Below are 19223 nucleotides of genomic sequence, written 5' to 3'. Positions count from 1 at the left end.
AATTAGAAGTCCTTTGCCTTTGATGAGTTTATTTGTTTGTTACTTTATTATAATTGAATCAGAGAAAATACTGTAAACCTGTGTGGTTTTTTTTGTATTAGATGAACTATAATGTTTGCCACATACGCTGTGTGCTCTGTCTTCCCGTCCCCGCGTTTACCTGTCTCTCAGCCTGTATGGGAGTGGAAGCCCTCGTGGAATGCTTGAGTCTGCGGGATCGGATTGTTCTGCAGACTGTTGATGGATGTGGTGTAGGTGTAGTGTAGGTGTTGTATGTGTACGTTTGTCTTCATCAGATAACCGCTTTTACTCTCTTTTTGCTGATTGACAGGTAAGGTGTTGCGCTTCAAGGGACAAAGTTGTTTTGTTGTACTTTTTTTGCAACACTTATTTATTGAATGGTTTCATTTCCTGGTTTAGTGTAGAATGTCGTGGGGTCGCTATGATGTACGTGTGTAAAGCAGTCCTCGTTTATTAGTGTTAAATGTCTGTACGTCGCATGTTTTTTATTCTTCCCACAAGCCAATGCATCTGTATGTGGGATTGAAATAATATTTCATTGTTTTCCTCTGATTTTCTTGCTGAGTGTTTTGTTGGCAAAACATATTTTTATTTGACTTTTTTTGTGTATGTATAATGTGTGTGTGTGTGTATGTATATATGTATATATATATATATATATATATATATATATATATATATATATATATATATATATATATGTGTGTGTAACATGAGTTATGTCGTGGCATTAGGTTTAGTGACCGCTGCTGCAGGTTAAATATGCGTTTTGCCCTCAATAAAGGGAGAGTTCACCGGCGAGTTGTGCTTTTGGTTTTAGCTCCTTCTTCACTTGACTTTAGTTTATGCCGGTGCAGGGAGAGCTTTCCCCGCATGGTCTCCTTAAATCTCCATTCCCGTTGAATTATGCAGGACCAGCTTAGCCCTTCCAAAAAAATCTCAAATGCTGCACATTTCTGCATTGTTGTCGTGAGTGACCCCAAATTTTTCCAATGATTTATTTGATGAAGGGGGGGGGCTATTGTAAGTTCTTGCAATCTATTAGATGATTGTCGATTGTTAATAATGTCTGCACAGATTGCACAGTATATCCCACAGTCTGCGTACAATTATTGAGAAATGTCTTTAAGACACCCCTTTTGCAGCTACGGGTCCTAATATTTTTAACACATCGCTGAGACCCCCGCTTAGTACACGGGGTTAAAAATGTACTGACCAAACGCAGTAGATTGTAATGTCTGGTTCGTGCGATTGCGTCTTGTAAAGGCAGTTTAAGCGGCACAGCTCTTCCTAATCCTCGGAACTGAACTGAGACAAAAATAAAGTGAGCCAATAATAGGATCAGTGGACGAGGAGCCCGAAGACTGAATATAGAGCGCGTCTGTTCTGAAGGCAGTCATCAGGGCTTTTTATTCATTGAATAATTCCGCTCTGTCACTTAGTGACTAAATCTCATGTCCAAGCAGTATTGTCTTTTGTGTATCTGATTTCTGTTACTTGTCTAAAATGTCTTGGAGGAAACGTATGGAGCGCGGTCAAAGTAATCCTTGGCGGCGCACCTTGTCTTTTAAAAAACTAAGGTTTTACAAACTGCGTTTTGCAGATGTGACCTAACTTGTTGGGGGGGCTGATATTTACGGTTGTTGTGATTTTCTTCTTTTTTTTTTTTTTTGGACCTGGCAGCAGATTGTGACCCCCTGAGTCACCGAAGGGGGGTTTCGTGGAGTTTGTGGTACAATCTGTCAATCTGCGCTTCAAGGAGTCAAAACTAAATCTGCAGCACGTTTGTTTTACGAACATATTTTACTATTATTATTTGAGTAGATCCAGTGAGTGATCACACACAAAACCACTCCGCAAAACGATAATGAATGATTAACCATTGCAGTTTTACATTTTAAGTACTAATCTATAGTAGGGGGGGAGAAGCTGAGTTAATGGCAAATACCTCTGAGACCAGTTTTGGAAAGCACGGATTATCCAGTCACGTGACACGTGTCTTTTGTTTTGCTGTGACACTGTAAAAGCCAGAAAATTTGGTAAAGATGATACTCTTATTGGATTACTGACGTATAATAGATTGCAAGATTTCAGGACTATCTATGTCTCTTCTTCATATGCCTGAATGACGCCTAGATAGTCCCGAAAGCTTGCAATCTATCATGCATCGCATCAATTAGCCACAGAAAGAATCCTGTTTACCAAATCCCACTACCAATGACTCGACTCCATGTGCAGAGATGCTGCCTTTTTGGTCTTAAGCTTCTGAGTTGGAACTTGTCTTGTTTCTGATAGGACTTTATATATTAGGTTGTTTTTTACGGCCATCTGAAATGCCTCTCCCAGTATCGCAGAGAATAATGTTGCCCATTGTTAAAAGGCACTCCTGTAAGAACCATTTTGTAAGCAAACTCATAATTCAGAAATGGAGCTATCGATTATCTACAAAAAAGATCTGGCTACGATGGAAGTTCTTCCTAAAGCTCTGTGCGCTGGTTACTCAAAAAGACTTATTGCTATCGGTAAATCTGTTTTGAAAAATCCCAGCAGCTTTGGGTAAATCAGGGCTCTTCGTCTTCCCTGCTGTTTGTTCGCCGCTCAGATTGTCCGTCTGTGACCTCTATTCCATATGTCTTAATGTTTGGTGTAGCTTTCAGAACTGGGAGAAAAAGTAATATTCCAGCAAGAAGCGCAGTGAACGCCGATGATGTTTCTGTGGTCTCTGCACTGTATGTAAAGTCATCTATAATAAAAGTGGATCATCTAGAAAGGGTAGAAAAGTCTAAGACTGGGTATGGCGCATCTCGCTTGTTTTTCTTCACGGACTTCTGCACGCATGATTTCTCTTTCTGACGACCTGGGTCATGTATGCTGTATTGCTGGCAAATGAACGTGAAATAATACAAATCTGCAGTATTGGTCTTAAAAGTCTGTGTGATGACAGTGTCCACGTAGGAAGAAAAAAGAGCTACGGGAATGTGCTCATAGTTCAGCTTGCCCGTGGCACTGAGTAGTGGGTGAATGCCTGGAATATTTGGTCTGTTTCCCAGTTTCAGTATTGGGACCCGAAACTGACCCCAAGGTTATGCAAAGTTGATAAGTCCGGCGGTGTTGTGCACCTAATCGGGTTATATGCAGTGCTGTGCAGGTAGCAACTGGCGTTATTGGTGTAAATTTAGACTTTCTCGGAATTAGAGTATATGCTCGCTATTTTTTTTTTTCTTACTTATTTATTTTGATCCCCAAATAAAACAGACAAACATTATATAACTGGGAGCCATTGTGCAAACTCTGCTTTTTAGCATTTACCATGGCCTTGAGTATTTTAGTACTTTATTTTAAAACATTTTTTCCACTGTACAAGTATCTCATCCGTGATCTGGAATGGGTAGGAGAGGTACTCCTGTGTGTGTGTGTGTATGTACTTTTGCGTGTGTGTAGGTATTTCTATATGATATATTATTACATTGTTTTGTTATTTTGTAGCTTATAGTTTGAAAACATTTTAATGCAGCTCACAATGATCTCTAAGCAAATGATATTACACGGAAGGGTCTAAACCCATTTATTAGGCATAAAGTGAAAATTCCCTACACGCTTTATCACAAACACTACAAAAAATGGTAATGTCTTTCAACCCAACCTGTCCATTGTTCATCCGTGCCAGCAGCACACATGTTGATGCCGTGTTTGACTTTTTAAATTATTATTAAAAGTGAATGCAGAACCTTCTTCTAAATAAAGCGATATTTTGGGTGCTGTCTTAGACAACATAGCTTCCATCTGAAGGATGGAGACAGACAGTAAATGTTGCCTCCAGTCTGCTGACGCTGCTCCTGCTGTCTCTTTCGCTTATCTTATCTGTAGTTATTGCTTAGACTTCCTGTCTTTTTTTTTTTTTCTTTCTTTCCCCTCCCCCAATACATTGTATCCCTGCCACATCTGTTTTTATTACTACCTTTCGCTCATTTTGAGAGGGAAACCATTTAATACACAGATATGATATTTCAAAACTTAAAATGTTTGCAATAATGCCCCCAGTCAAGGGGATGTTGATGCCCATTGGAGGCTTTAACATGTCTGTATACGGGTCACCTCTCCTGTGGTGTTCCTCTACAGTTACTGATCTCTAAAACAACAAGAGGATGGACATGCCATGGGCTATGTATTGTCCTAGGCTGTGTTTAGGTCCCATTAGTAACAATGGCTGCTTCATGATATTTTGAGAAGCTGTTAAAGAAGAATGGTGAGAGGTTGTCTTGTCCTAATGGATGGGGTTGACCCCTAATTACTGGTGATCAGTTGTAGTCGAGAGTGCCATTCTTTTTAGTCTTTTCTGTTGATGATGACAGCTTCCCTTATGTTCACTATGTTCATATATTTGAAATTCTTAGTTGTTTTTTTTTATGTAATTTCTCTGATAATACAAAGTGTTTTACAGTTGGTGCTCTGCCCTGCAAAACGGTCTCATGATACGCTAATTATTGATATTTTCATTCTCGTTAGAATCCCAACCATTGTGGTAATGTGTCTTCATTTTAGTAATGTTCTTAAATAATTTTTTTTCTTCAGTAGAAGAGTCTGTTGGGTTGGCTGATATAGATGTGTAAACCTGCTTACTGAACAGTGTGCCATCATTATATGCTGTAGCCCCCCCCCCTTTATATTTTTTGCCTTTTCGGGTTTACATTTTTTTCCTCTACATTGTAACTGAGAGAAATTTTGTCTTCTTTCTCTTATTTTTGAGGTGTGGGAGTGCGCCGGCTTCATCACACACCTTTTCTTAGTTGCATCATATTAAATACTTTGACACTTATTTTTCCTCTAAGATATCTTAAAGATAATTTACCCCAACAAACCCGTTCACCTGCTTGCCTTTCCACTAAATAAGTTGCTGTATTGCCCGTGAGAGTTGTCGATTTCAAATCCGGAGCTCTACTTTGTGTCGTTTATGCTAAACAAACACTTAGAAGTCGCTTGTCATGGTTGTCCATCCTGTTGGAATGTGGTACCAGGTCAGTTCTAGTTCTTAATTTTTGCCCTAAAAATAGAAACCTCTGAACACAAAACAGGAATTGATAATTTGCTGGTAAATAGGGGTGTTTTATTAAAGCAATGTAATTGTGAATGTGCCATCATTGTTTAAAATGATTATGGTGTAAGTGTGGTTATCTTCTATCCCTATGACATTATTAGTATGAAGATGTCACGTTAAGACTATTTTTGGCTATAAAACTATTACAGGCAGCATTAGCCATAACATACGAACACAAGTAAAATAAGACAGATCAGATTATGGTTGGGTTTAGATACGGCGCTGTTGTTTATACGTCTCCTTGCGAACTGTTTTTGTTAAATCATGTAGAAGTTTAAGTGAGGACATGTCTGAGTGATTTACCGTAAATCATTTTCATAACTGTGTCTTTGATATGGTTAAATTCAACTACATGATTATGTTGTTTTTGGCTGATGTACTAGTAGGGCATGTGATAATAAACTAGTTGAAAGTTGCTATTTAAGCACATGCGCCTTTCTGCTTGTTGAGGTAGGAATATTGGGAGTCTAGTAAACTCCCAAAAGACTGACTTTAGTGGAAGCCTTAGTGCCCAACAGCTGGTTCATGTTTATGGCAAAAAGACGCAAGTCCTTCAAGGTCAATCCGGCTGGTGATCCAGAAGAACATACAAACTTTGCCTGAGAATTGTATGAGTTGTAGCTGGCCTTAACTCTGTGTGCAAGCAGAGAGCTTGATGGTCTTGCCTGGCCAAACTAAGGAAGAAGGTTCTCCGTTTGTAGGTTGGTATACATGAGCTTGAGCCCACAAGCTTCTAAGACATGCCACAGAATTGTATAGACTCAATCATACATACTGCCATGTGATACTATACAAAGTATTTGTTCGTGTACAGACCTGCAAGAATGTGTACACAGTCGTTATAGTTTTATGTATGCATATATACCGGACTGTTTACGAAAAACAATGTTGGTTTTAGGAAAGGCTGTAGAAATGGGGAAAATGTAACATCTCGTGTAATTTGCTGAGGGTAGCATCTTAAGAGAAAATATTTAACAATAAACCATGCGGAATTTCACCTTGGTATGTGAACCACTTCTGTTTGAGACTTCATCTACAGGATTAGAGAAGCCTTGTTACATGTCGCATATAGCAAACAAATATCTATATCTTCTACAATCTGTGAGCAGGCGTCAAATTAAACGGGATTCAGTTCAGTACGGCAATTAACAGATGATTTTGCTTACAATAATGGGCAAAACATATCGAAATAGTAAAAAGTTTATAATATTACAGTATGTATTGGATGATATCTGAATGCTTGAGGGTGGAAGAAAAATGGTAGTTCTGCACATAGTATCTATTCTGCATCTCACAACACGCTCTCGCCCTGATCCAGCCTGAGCCTATGAGGTGATTACAATACACCGTGACTGGGTGGCATAAACTCTGCCCTTGCTGACATCCCAAGAGGGAAAAACTGGTGGGGGGGGTATTGGATAGTGGAGATCCATCTCCTGGCTCAGAATGCTTTAAAATAAAAACTTGACAAGCCCTGTTTTTTCTTGGACATGTAATTTGAAATAATCAAACGTTTTTTAGAGAGATTCTGAAACATCATCGGAAAAATCTGTTTCCCATTTGGAATTTTTTTATTTTTTTTTGGTCATAGGCTGGTGGAAAACTCTGGCCTTGATGGCTGTTATTCCACCTTTCATCATAGATACCTGCTATGTTATAGACCATTGTATATCAAGGAAGCATAGTGAAGGAAATGAGAAAAAGTTCTCATGCTGTATGTTTCCCGATTTTATCCAGTTTATATTCTGTGTTCTGCTCTGTGGAAATATTGGGATGCAGTAATGTTTTTTGGGGTTGTAACAGTAGGGTAGATAGAATAGTATTGGTGTAGCTTAGTATAATATTAAATCTATCTTCTTCTTTTAAGAGAAAATTTCTCCTTTTCATTAAAACGCATAAAATAAACTTTTGTGTAACTTGCTTTTGGTTGATCTTCTTTCTTGCAATCCACAATAAAGGGTTAACGATCATGATTCCCAAAATCATAAGTGTTAAAATTTTCAGAAAATTCTAAAGAAATGCACTTCTTTTTGGTCCCACTTATCAAATTTTCTCTAACCGTGCAGTAGCTGTTGTCCATTCTCTTCCCCTTCTTAGTAGTAACATGTTTGGGCGTCTTAACTATAAAGAATGAAACTATTTCAGTATGCGCTTAAAAGGATACACCCTGTCCTTCCTTAATTACCCAATCGCTTTCAAATTACAGGTTTTTGTGTAAAAATAGCATCAACCAAGACTGAAAATGCAAAGTAAGGACGTAGAGCAGAACCCTCTGAACTCTTAATGTCAAAAAAAGGCGGTTGAACTTGACGTGTTTCTTTTGAGTCAAGTGAATTTAGGTGGGGGCTGTGAATAGAGCCCAATACAAGGTGATTCTAAACATTAGGTACAATCAGTTATGGCATTCAGGATTTTTGGCCACTGAAGTCAAGTCCCGTGGTTATAGGATGTTCATTTTCAAATGTCGTCCCCCCCCCCATTACATTATGTAGTTCAGCTTATTAAGTAAACATTTCTGCCATGTCCCTCCTGTCCTCCAGTGACCTTTCGGTGGGCGTCGGTGACTCCTACTGAAAGGGAATGGCCGATTGGGCATTCCTTATGTACCGGTGCTCACACCGAGCTCCGTTACACACAATCGGTAGGCAGGGAGCCAGCAAAACTTGCTTCTGCTGATGGGGCAGTCCAGGCTGTTGGTAGACAATGTCCCTGCTGTTGTGTAAAACGCATGACGTACAGGTACATCTTAAACATAATCTCGGTCTGCCTTTTCAGGGCCTACCTTTATGTCCACAGTGTTGGGAACGGATTAAATCTGACCAAATTCCCAAATCTTTAAGCAGAAGCACAGCCCTAAACTTCTGCCATTTCTTACTGGTGCCTGCAAACGCTCATTCTTGTACCTCTCTCCAGCCCTTTAAAAGTAAATCCTGGTTATATTCAGCCTTTTTTTCCCAGAAATGCCCCTTCCTGAGTCCATAGTGAAAGTTTGTTGGGTTCTGGGTATGCCAGAGAGTAAATGTTGCATTTTTATTAGACGTTAAGCAGTCAAGTGTTGATGGTAACGTTGTCCCTCTCTAATAATGTCTAAGTTGTTAGGCCACACAAGAGGAGCCACCACTTTCGCTCATGTCATTTCTCTGAGGTAGATTGTGGGGATAATCCTCATGATAATGTAGGCAGCCTCTGTTTCTACTGAGTTGGAGATGCGCTGATTGTACAATGGAGAATTATTTTATTATAATGTATTGATTTATAATGCAGTGCTGTGCAGTGGGATTTGTATGGTAATGTCCTCTGCAGCTGTCTCCAAGATTTAGCTTTTTTAGCTTAGCTGATGCACCACGTCTCAGAATTGAGTGTGACATGAAGTCTCAATGTTTGCTGTTACTTGTATTTTTTATTTTTTTAAATAATCGATCAAAGCTTTAATTATTTAATATATGCGCTATTGGAGGAGTATATAAATTGTCTAAAATAAGCATAAACATAATGGATTGCATAGTTTATTATTTTTTGCAGCGCTGTACAAGGGCAAATAAAAGAATGTATGAAATAACAATTTGCTCTTAGAGAAAGAAAAGGTTAGCAGGGCCTTGCCCAAGCGTGTTTGTAGCCTAGAAGATGGAATGATACCAAGCAGAAATACATATTTCATCAGATTACACTTTCAATATACTAAATAATTCAGCAACATTGGCAGGGGTTTTTACGTGTGCGAATTAGGTGACAAAGTAACTACTTAAGTTGGTGGAAATCTGTAACATGGACTTAAAGTCAACACACAGTGGTTCTAGAGAACACGCCAACTAATTCGAGTAGTCATGACGTGTATGAGGTTCTATTCTACGGAGATTGTTTTTTTTAAAAGCCAAAAACTTTAGTTTATTTTATAGGCTAGTAGCTCCTTGCATGAAACCCTTCTGATGCTACAAAGCTCTTCAGCCATTGTTGCTTCAAAAATTTAAATGTGCCCTTTATTTCACCATGAAAGGCTTGTAATCTCTCTAAAGATCCAGAACAGTAGAATAAAGTCAGTATAAAGTATTGTAATGTATGCAGCCACAGGTCCATGTGACTAATAGACTCGGGGCAGAGCTGGGCATGACAGGCCATATGATCCATATGCTAAGGGGGACTTCCTCCCACGTGTAGGGATCACATGTGCGTATGTTGATAGGTGGTGCAGTGTTCACAAGTTTCATAATAGGGAATGAGGTTCCATCTCAACATCCCTATTCAGTCTTTTTGATGTCATTTATAGACAACTACACAGGACTTAACCCGCTTAAGATCCTAACTCTGTTCTGAAACATCTAGCACAATTTATACTCCGTAGTTTTTGGTATTTATGTATATTTTAGAAAGCTTTTTTTTTTTTTTTTTTTTTTTTTTTTAGCACTTGTAAAACAAAAAAGGGTTAACGTAATCTAAAGTGCTTTTGTATCTTTTTCTGCGAGTAAATGCACACTCTTGCTTTAATCTGCAAATGTTAAATGTCCTACACAGAAATACTTTTTTTTTTTTTTTTTTTTTTTTTTTATATTCCAGGAAATCATAATCATTTTCTTCAACTGAGAAAACCGCATTTGTATATTTAGAAAACAATGTAGAAATGTTGAAAGAAAAAAAAAAATTGCTTGTCTATACATCTGCTGTATGCTGATTTGGTGTTTCCTGCGCGGTATAAAGTACTGTCGCATCTATAGGAGAGCAATCCTTGGCCATAAATTCTGAATGTGACCATTTCTAATTTACAATGCCTTTCCTCTGATGGACTTCTAAAGTACAAGCCGTCTGGGGGGGAACTGTGCAGGAAGTATATTTTTAACATTCATGCTATTGAACCAAATTTTTGGACTTTTAATATCCTTTATGCCAGTTTCCCAGAAGCAATGTTTGGCCACATGAAGCAGATCCCACCTATTCTGAAGACTTCAAGTACAGTAGAATGATTAGACCTACATTCTTTGCGGCTTAGCTAGTGGTAACACTCGTTCTATAGAAAGCGTTTAGTTTTAGAAAGTTAAATGAAATCACCAAAGGGCAACTGTGTTAACTGTGACCAGCCCTGTCTTGAAGAAATTACAGGATTTATGCAATACTAGATAAGAGGTTGTAGGGCAACTGAAGACTTTCTCCTCACTGACTAAGCATTACTGAAGGTCATCTTGACCCTTCTTACTGGTGTATAGTATATACCAGGGGCGTCCAAGTTTTTTCTGCAGTGGGCCACTTCATCAGAATTGTATACGTGCGAGGGCCGCACTCATTTTTCACTGAGAGAAAATATGGCCTTTAATAAAATATGCAATTAAAATAAATTAAATGACACAAAACCTTTACTTTTCCTCTCACTGATTTCTGGGCCTAGAAAGTTTTGTGACTACAAATTCAGGATTCTGGATTCTGGATAAGTAAAAATAAAATAGTTCTATTTATTTTAGGGATGCACTAAAATGAAAATTCTGGACCAAAACCGAAAATTCAGGGTTCACTTAGCCGAAACTGAAAGTGACCCCCCCACACACTTTTAATAAAAGTAAGTTACACACCAAAATTGTACAAAAAAATTATATATTATGATTGTTAACAGCAATCTCAGGCATACCCAGATTCCAGCATGTACTGGTTGGCTGGGCATTGTATTTCTTGTCCAATTTTAGTGTGTAACCACACTTTTATTAAAAGTAACACAACAATATGACTTGGCATGATAGGAGTCTGATTGCGAACAGCAAACACACTCTTTTTATACCCAGGCAACCAGTAAATGCTGGAACCTAGGCATGATGGGACTGTGATGGCTGTTAGCAATCACACTCCTATCATCCCAAGTCAGCCAGTACATGCTGGTACAGGGTGGCTGTAAGTGCAGACCCCATACTGCTGGCAGCATCAATACACAAGGGGGCAGCTAGCCAGGTTTCAGCATATACTGGCTGACTTGGCATGATAGGAGTGGGATTGTTAAAGGCAATCACAGTCCCATCATGCCTAGGTTCCAGCACTTACACACACACACACACACACACACACACACACACACACACACACACACACACACACACAAATTCATTCATTCACAGATTCATTCCCTCAATCAGGCATACTCATTCAAACACACACCCCCACCCCTTTACCTGCACTACAGCTCTCTCAATGCCGATCACAGACTTCAGCAGGGGGCGCGGCCTCCCTCGTTCTCCCCACAGAGGAGGCAGGACTGGAGCAGAGAATAGACCCTCCCACAAGTAAGCAGCAGGGCTCTTGTGATCCTGGCTGCCGGTCTCACGCGGGCCGCATGTTGGAAGCCCCTGGTATATACTATTTTTACATCTATTTTGACACAGTGACTTGTATTCTAGTATAGCCTTTCCTGTATGATACCGTTTAAATTTTACGCAGTTTAATTTTGAGGTATAAAGGAATAATTGCAAAAATATTACATTTAGGTAAGTAAAAATTCCTCTTCTCTCTAGGCGCTCGCACATTGTTTTGCGAGGTGTCAAAATGTAAAGCAGCGTTTTGAGAAATCCCAGGAGTCAGGGGAGGTCATGGACCTCTGTGCTGGTACTGCCTGGTGCCTCCAATGTGAGCATTTCATACAGACCTTTGTAGCTCTACCTGATTTATATAAATCCCCTAAATATTTTGCCTTCCCCTTCAATAATATAAACATTGGCTGAAAAATAGCATCTGTCCCATTGATGTCTATAAGGAGAATACATGGTATTCTGCCGGGACCTCCCTTGAGCTGCGCAGCTGTTCTGCTGATACCTCGGAAAGGATCGTGAGTCTGGTCAATTGCTCAAAGTTTGTGGGAAGCTCCGTCTGCCCCTCGGTAGTCACTGTATCTGCAAAGCTACTCTTTGTTTGCACCGTGCAAGAAAAACTGCAATGAACCCCCTATGGGCAGTCGCAAGCACTAGGGACTGTACTTACCCTGGAGTAAAACGACTGTGGACCAGGGGTATTAAACTGTTCTTGGCATTTAAATGTCTTGCGTTATTTTTATTTTTTATTAAAGCTGCTGTGGGTAAACCCATTCTGTTATTTTACGACCCATTCTTTTTTTTTCTCTCCCCCCTCATCCCCTTCTCTTTCCCGTTTATTAGTCTGTCCCCTCCATGAACCCATGCTGTTCCTGCTTTCACCTGAAAGTTTAGTGCGGCAGAGCAGGCTTCAATTATAAAATCTGCATTTTCCCAGCCTTGTTTTTTTTAAATTTGTTTTAAAAAAAATTTTTTAATTATAAATAAAAGGTCTTTGTGTGTCTGTACACAAAAGGGAAGTCCTTTTGTAACTGTCTTCTGCTGCAAAGGTCACAAATTAAAACCTCTGAAAAGACTGCAGTGTAAGAGGAAACTGGAGATTAGTATTTTTTTTTTTTTTTCTTAACTTTTTTTTTTTTTTTTTTTTTTTTTTATAACTTGAAAGAAGAAAGACAGGTCAGGGGGTGGGAAAAGTATGAAGTGCACCAGTTACAGGACTTGAAAGATCTGGATGATTAAAAACCAGTACATGAGTTAAGAGCCGAAGAAAGGATCAAAGTTAATACTTGGACCACCTGCAATTAGAATTCCTTTGTTAAGATTAGAGAGCTTCAAACATGAAACTTTTTTCATAGCCAACTGTTCTCCCTACTTAATGGCTCTGTTGCCAGAAAAGAGTGTCCCTTTTTGACGTTTTACAGGTTAATTGGAACTGAGGGTGAAATATTGTTCAGTGATTTAGCGTCCCCTTCATTCCTGCCATAAGTCATGTATTTTGAGCTGGTTCGCTCTGATTAATGTTTCTGCACCCAGATTAATCCACTATTGTTCTAGTCAAGGTCAGTAACTTCTGTTTGTCTGTCTCCCCCTCCACTGGTGTAAATCAACCTTTTTAATATCCCGCTTATGGCACACCTTGGCATTTTGATACTTTTTTAACTTTTAAACATCTTGGCCTTATAAAGTATGTTAGGAAGGTAATGGCAATATATCCAGGGCTGTATTAACTAAATGCATTAAAATAGGCTGATACGTTAAGGGTTAGTTTTTAACTCTTACAGTTTCTTATCTCTTGCACTCGTGTGTGTAATATATCCAATAAAATATATTTTTCATATACTCATATTAAAAAATAAATAAAATGTATGTATGAAAAGTAATCGTAGACAGTGTCTCTTACTGACATTTTTTCTGTTTTGGTTGTACTTTGCGATGTAGTCAAGTTTTCATATGGTTGAAGAGAAACTGAATGCGGTCAGCTAGTTTTTAGCATAAGTAATTAAACTACCTTTAGTAAATTGTCATTTAGTGTAACCGTCTTAAAGATGATCTGCTTTAAAGTAACTATTTAGATTACGAACTTGAGATGTGTTGATACATGGCACAATGAGCATAGCAATTATCTGTCCAGATATTTTCTGCCCTTCTCGACCCCATCCTACAAAGACATGCCTGGGAACTCGTGGGCTCTGGCTATCTGGAACCTACCCCTGCGGGACGTGGCCAGGGCTGCCTGCTGACATCTGTTGGCGGTCCTGCTGACGGTGGTGGGCAGGGGGAATGGGGTGTGTGAAGAGGAAAAGTAATGGAGGAACAGGAAGTTTAAAATCGATTTGAGTATAAACTACAGGGGTAGTAGAAGTATTATTAAACACTCATCTACAGACACCAGACAAGCCAGAAGGCTTGTTTTTCCCTCAGAAATCTCATGGTGCTTCGACAACCACAAGGGATTCTGGGTAGGCGCATGCAAATAAGGTTAACAATTATCACCTTTGCCTCTATATCCACTTTATACATGGATCCCTTGAAAGTAATTGCCCGTTGTACAAGACAGCCGTTAGACAAAACTCGGGAAGAGGTGCAATAGCCAGATCACCGCTCATGGACAGCTGTTTCGTCCTTCATGGGACTCGTCAGCATGAGGTTGTGATACTGGCTAAATAACCATAACTTATGTAATAGTATAAACTACAGTGATATATATAGCTATATCTATGTTGTAATATTAGTGTATGTTGGCAAATAAAACCAAAATATTTTTCTCAATCATAGCTTTTATTAAAAAAAAATAGTTTACATGAATTAACATTTACTGGTAAAACTTTTTCCCTATAGGGTTGTCTTATATTCAGGCTTTTTCTTTTTTTTTCCTAAATTAATATTCAGATTTTGGGGGTCGTCTTATAATCGAGCAAATACGGTACTTGGTTTATCTAATTTTGTTCCAAAAAATTTACTTTATTATCTACAAACCTGGAGACTTTAGCTGTTGTCAATCATGTGACTGCGCAAACACACTGAGCTGATTCCTTACAGCAATGCTAATGAAGTGAAGTCCATTCCTCCATAGACTTTCATCAGTCAGAGAGTCCCGCAGTGTAATGAACAATAACTTTCTATTGTTTACCACAAAGCAGTGAGTCCGAGGTGTTTGGTCTAGATAGAATAACCGTGCTGGAAAATATAACCTTGACTAATATGCAGCTACCTGAAAACGTGTGATCAGTTGTTAGCATTGCGTGCATCCTATTGATCAGTCGAATACAACGTAATGTACTGAAAAGGTCTGATTAACACAAATCAATAATGGGATACAAAGTTTCTCTTTGTTTAGTTTTCTTCTATTGGATTCTCTATTTTACTAGGAACGCTACGTGATCTGTAAGGGCCGGGTGAGGTTTCTCATAATCCCCTGCAGATGAGACATGGCACCTCTTGGGTGCAGACACTGAACAACTAGTACATCAGAAAAAACACGTTTAAAAGTAATTAACAATTAAACTTCGTAGTCTTTCATTTTCTAGTCGCAAAGTGTAGGCAAGTATACGACTAGATGGCTCGCTCAGCTGTGTTTTGGTTGTTCTCTGGTATTTGTTAAGGAAGCAGCCCATGTACTTTGCAGCCTCATTCCTCTAGGATTCTTCACTTCTCTTCACGTAGAAAGGTTTCTGGCATGATCTCTGGATGTCCTGATTCATCCGTGTTAATTGGCCTCACTCTTCCTGTCACACTCACAGGAAATGTGTTCAGATTCTTCATATAATATGTGAATTATTCAAACACTTGTGCAATCTCCAGTTTACTACCACTGTTAGTAACTCTCCTATTTGTACAATTAAAGCCGAGCTGCAACAATTTAGATTTTTGTATTAACTATGTAAAAAAAAAAAAAAAATGAAAGAAAAAAGCCATTTATAAATTGTATACAGACAATTCAAATTTCTCAAAATATATTCATTTGCTTGTCTTTGGAAGCACTTATATGCTTAGGATGTCCATGAGTTTGTTAGATTTTCCAAATATACTGAGACTCCAGTTGTGCTCACAGGTCCCGAAGCAGCTTTATAAAAATGTTTGATAAGCACTCAAGCTAAGCTGATAATTTTGTTCTGGCGCCTAGGTGTTTGTGAGCCAAACCGGTGGCCGAAACACATATTCGGCAAAATGCCGAAATAAAAAAAAAAAAAGGTCGAAAATAATCCCCGCGGGGGCCACACTGCTTAGCTGTGCGTTGCTCTTAATATGCAAGCAGCGTCTCTTGTGCTGGAGTGGCCACAGGAAGCAGGAAACCAGAGGAGTCACATGACTGCTCTGTTCCTCCTCCCAGTGGGCGGGACAAGAGAAGTTCGTGCAGAGAGACAGAGATAGAAGCAGCAGGGCCCCTATGGAAGTGAGAGAGAGAGCGTGTGAGAGATCTGCAGTGCAGGTAAGGGGGTGAAGGAGGGTCTATGAATGAGTATATGAATGAGTGTGTGTGATAGCATGGTTGTGTAAGTGGGGGGAGGGGCATGGCACATGGGGCTCTAAGTGATGTGCAGCATCAATACACAAGGGGGGGGGGCAGCAAGCCAGGTTTCAGCATGTACTCCTATCATGCCAAGTCAGCCAGTACATGCTGGAACCTGGGTATGTCTGGGCAGGACTGTGATTGGTGTTAACAATCAATAACTCGAAATTGAGTGCTGGGTGCAAAGTGTGAGACTGAGTGCTGGGTAAATTGTGGGTGCAGGGCAAAGTATGAGTGCTGGGGCAAAGTGTGGGTGCAGGGCAAAGTGCTGGGACAAAGTGTGGGTGCAGGGGCAAAAAAAAAGTCCTGGCTCCTAGATTTATAACAAATTTGTCAAGCCCTGCTCTAAAGGAGAACGCATTCTAAAGCTCTTTGGGTAATTCACTATGCCTTCTTCCAAAATAATAAAAATAGACCAGATCTAGAATCTGTAGCTTTCTTCCTCCATGTTCTTAAGATTCGTGCTTCATTGAAATCTGTGGGAGCGCTTCCAGCGCATGTGCACCGATGAGCTCCTGTTCAGGCCCCCTGAACAGGAGCTGATTGGTAGTAAATATATCACGTGTATGGAGATATGTACGTCTCCTGCACAGAAATAGCTGGCGGATGGGAAAAGGGACAAATGCATATGGAGGAATTCTGCAGAGTCGTGTGTTTGCAAGCGGAGGGCGGCGCATGCAGATATAATATGCGTTAAAGTACATGCGATGGCTGGGGTGTCCCTTTTTAAGAAGTAAAAACACTGCTTCCTATTTAGCGAGTAGGGCCCTCTGATGGGATTTACCAGCCTGGTGATCCGAGCCTATTCTGTGACGATGAAAACCCCGGAGAAGATGTCACTGCCTTCCCTTAACATTTGTTGACAGGACAAATTCTTGTTCGTTTTGCCACAACATTATGGTGACAGCTTAAGTAGCAAGTGTTGTCAAAATGACTTCACGGATTGTATTGTTCTTACCTTTTTGTCTTTTATAGAATAATTGAGCCAAAAAAAAAACCCTTGCTTTGTTAGAAAAATGTATTCTCCTATAACCGAATACCTGAATAGTACACGTTGCATTTTTTGCTTCATATAATTCGTATAAACGTATGACTGAAACCAGCCTTTTTCTCCCCCCCTCCCCTGGAAATCACACGACACAGCGAGATCCCATTAATTTCATAAAGTTGTGTCTGGGGAGGAAAGTCATGTGCACAAACCCGTTTCTCGTCTTATTGGAAAGCTTCACCGTTCCCACCTGCATTAGAAAAACAATAGGCCTTTGTGCCGCGTGAAAGTAAACTGGGCCGACTGTCACATGAGAGCTCGAGAGCTCCTGCAACACAAGTGCAGATTGAGCCGTCTCGCTCTCTACTCTGTCTCTTTCTCGTTGTTCTTTTTCGTTCGTTCTTTCGGGATTTCAAGGATCTTTGCTATTTCTTTCTCTATTGCTGCCATCTTTTCTTCAATCCTTCTACTGATCATTCAGAAAGTAATCTGTAGCCACTGATTAACTCTTAACGTCTGCTTCCACGCAAAATCTAAATCATTAAAATAACTTGAAACCTTTTGTTTCCTCACAGAAACGTCTTTATAACAACTGTGGACGAGGTAGTAAAACCCTGAAACTCTCCAGTTGTTGAGAAACTCTCATGATCCCTTTTCATTGCAAATGTTCCAAAGCTTTACAGCCACACGTGTTACATGTATGTATTCCGGGGTTCCTCTGTAAGAAACAACTTCATGACTTATCTGGGAAGGTCCTGTTCTGTGTTTACTGTCATGGCGTTCAAGATAACGTGTAGATTAAGAGTCGGCATTAACGTCAAAATATAGTTTAGGCAGATCTTTATTTCTCTTTGATATGAAATGGCACAGTAAGAAACCTCATACAACGCTTAGTGTGTTCTACAGAAGTCACGCATTTGATCTTATTAATCGTGTATCATATTACTTGAACGTATTTCCCCTCATGATTAGCCAAGCTAGGCCGTCTCGGGACTACTTGCTGTCTTGGTTTGATTCTTATGAGTGACTAATTTGTTTTTTGCTCCAGAGGCAATGGAAACCATAAATTGTAAAGTGAGCACCATTTCACGTTCAGTTTTATTTACTTATTCAGTTAGAATGAATGCCTGTATACGGAGATTTATTGGAGCGATGGCCAACGCGAGTCTTCAAGGACATTGATTATGAGACTAAGATCCAGATCCCCCGCACCGCTGCAGGGGACCTGGATCCTCCTGTCTCCCCCCCCCCCCCCAACACACACACTTACCGGTGCTTCCTGCTGTATTGCCGGGGCAGCAGGTTGACGTCTACGTGATCTGCGTAGACAACGTCCGCTGCAGCCGGAAGGAGGTGTGGCTAGCAGCGGGGGTTGTTTGTGTCCGTCGCGCATACCTTCCCCGACTGTCAGAGATCAGAGTTCCCCGCACCGGTGCAGCGGAAGGAGATGTCAACCCGCTGCCCCGGCAATACAGCAGGAAATTGGAAGCACGGGTAAGTGTGTGTGTGTGTGTGTGTGTGTGTGTGTGTGTGTTAAATGGGGGCAAAGGGCATTTCTGGAATGCCTTATACCCCTATATGCCACTCTGGCACTTAGGGGGTTAAAAGGCATATTATGGGGCAGAGTGGCATATAGGGAAGTATAAGGCATTTCAGGAGGCAGAGTGGCGTTAAGGGGGCATTTAATAGTGCACTCTGCCTCCTGAAATGCCTTATACCTCCCTATATGCCACTCTGCCCCATAATATGCATTTTAACCCCCTAAATGCCAGAATGGGATATAGGGGTATAAGGCATTTCTGGAGGCAGAGTGGCACATAGGCGGTCAAAAGGCATACCATGGGGCACAGTGGCATATAGAGGGTTAAAAGGCATATCATGGGCCACAATGCCATATTGGTGTGGCAAGCCTGGGGGCAGATGTGCGTAACTGGGGAACAGGTTGGAAAATACAAGGAAATAAAAACAAAAAAAAATATTTTTCTCAATCATAGCTTTTATTTAAAAAAATAGTTTACATGAATTAACATTTACTGGTAAAACTTTTTTCCTTTAGGGTCGTCTTATATTCAGGCTTTTTCTTTTTTTCCTAAGTTAATATTCAGATTTTGGGGGGTCGTCTTATAATCAAGCAAATAAATCGAGCAAATACGGTATATTTGGTGAGCGGTCCACTTTAATCTGCAAATGTGTGTGAGCACAAAGCTGCAAAAACACGTTTGGGAAAATATTATTTCGAAGCCTCTGGTACCGTTCGCTTCGTAAAACATAAACAGATATTCTTGTTTGTTTTATGGGCCCTTTTCCCAACATGCTTTCAGATGGCTGCAGCTC

The 19223-nt window shown here is 40.0% G+C and overlaps 1 protein-coding gene across 1 annotated transcript in view; it reads left to right on the top strand.

Moving 5' to 3' along the window:
- The window catches only part of LOC149285537 (mitogen-activated protein kinase kinase kinase 1-like), a 41391-nt gene that overhangs the window by 1234 nt on the left and 20934 nt on the right, over window positions 1-19223 (top strand). The window lies entirely within an intron of this gene.

Source organism: Sceloporus occidentalis, unplaced genomic scaffold, assembly GCF_023333645.1.
Source record: "Sceloporus occidentalis isolate IW3139 unplaced genomic scaffold, rSceOcc1.0.p SCAF_78, whole genome shotgun sequence".
In the NCBI taxonomy this organism is placed as follows: domain Eukaryota; kingdom Metazoa; phylum Chordata; class Lepidosauria; order Squamata; family Phrynosomatidae; genus Sceloporus; species Sceloporus occidentalis.
The sequence above is the reverse complement of the archived record's forward strand: the minus strand, read 5'-3'. Positions and strand labels throughout refer to the sequence as shown.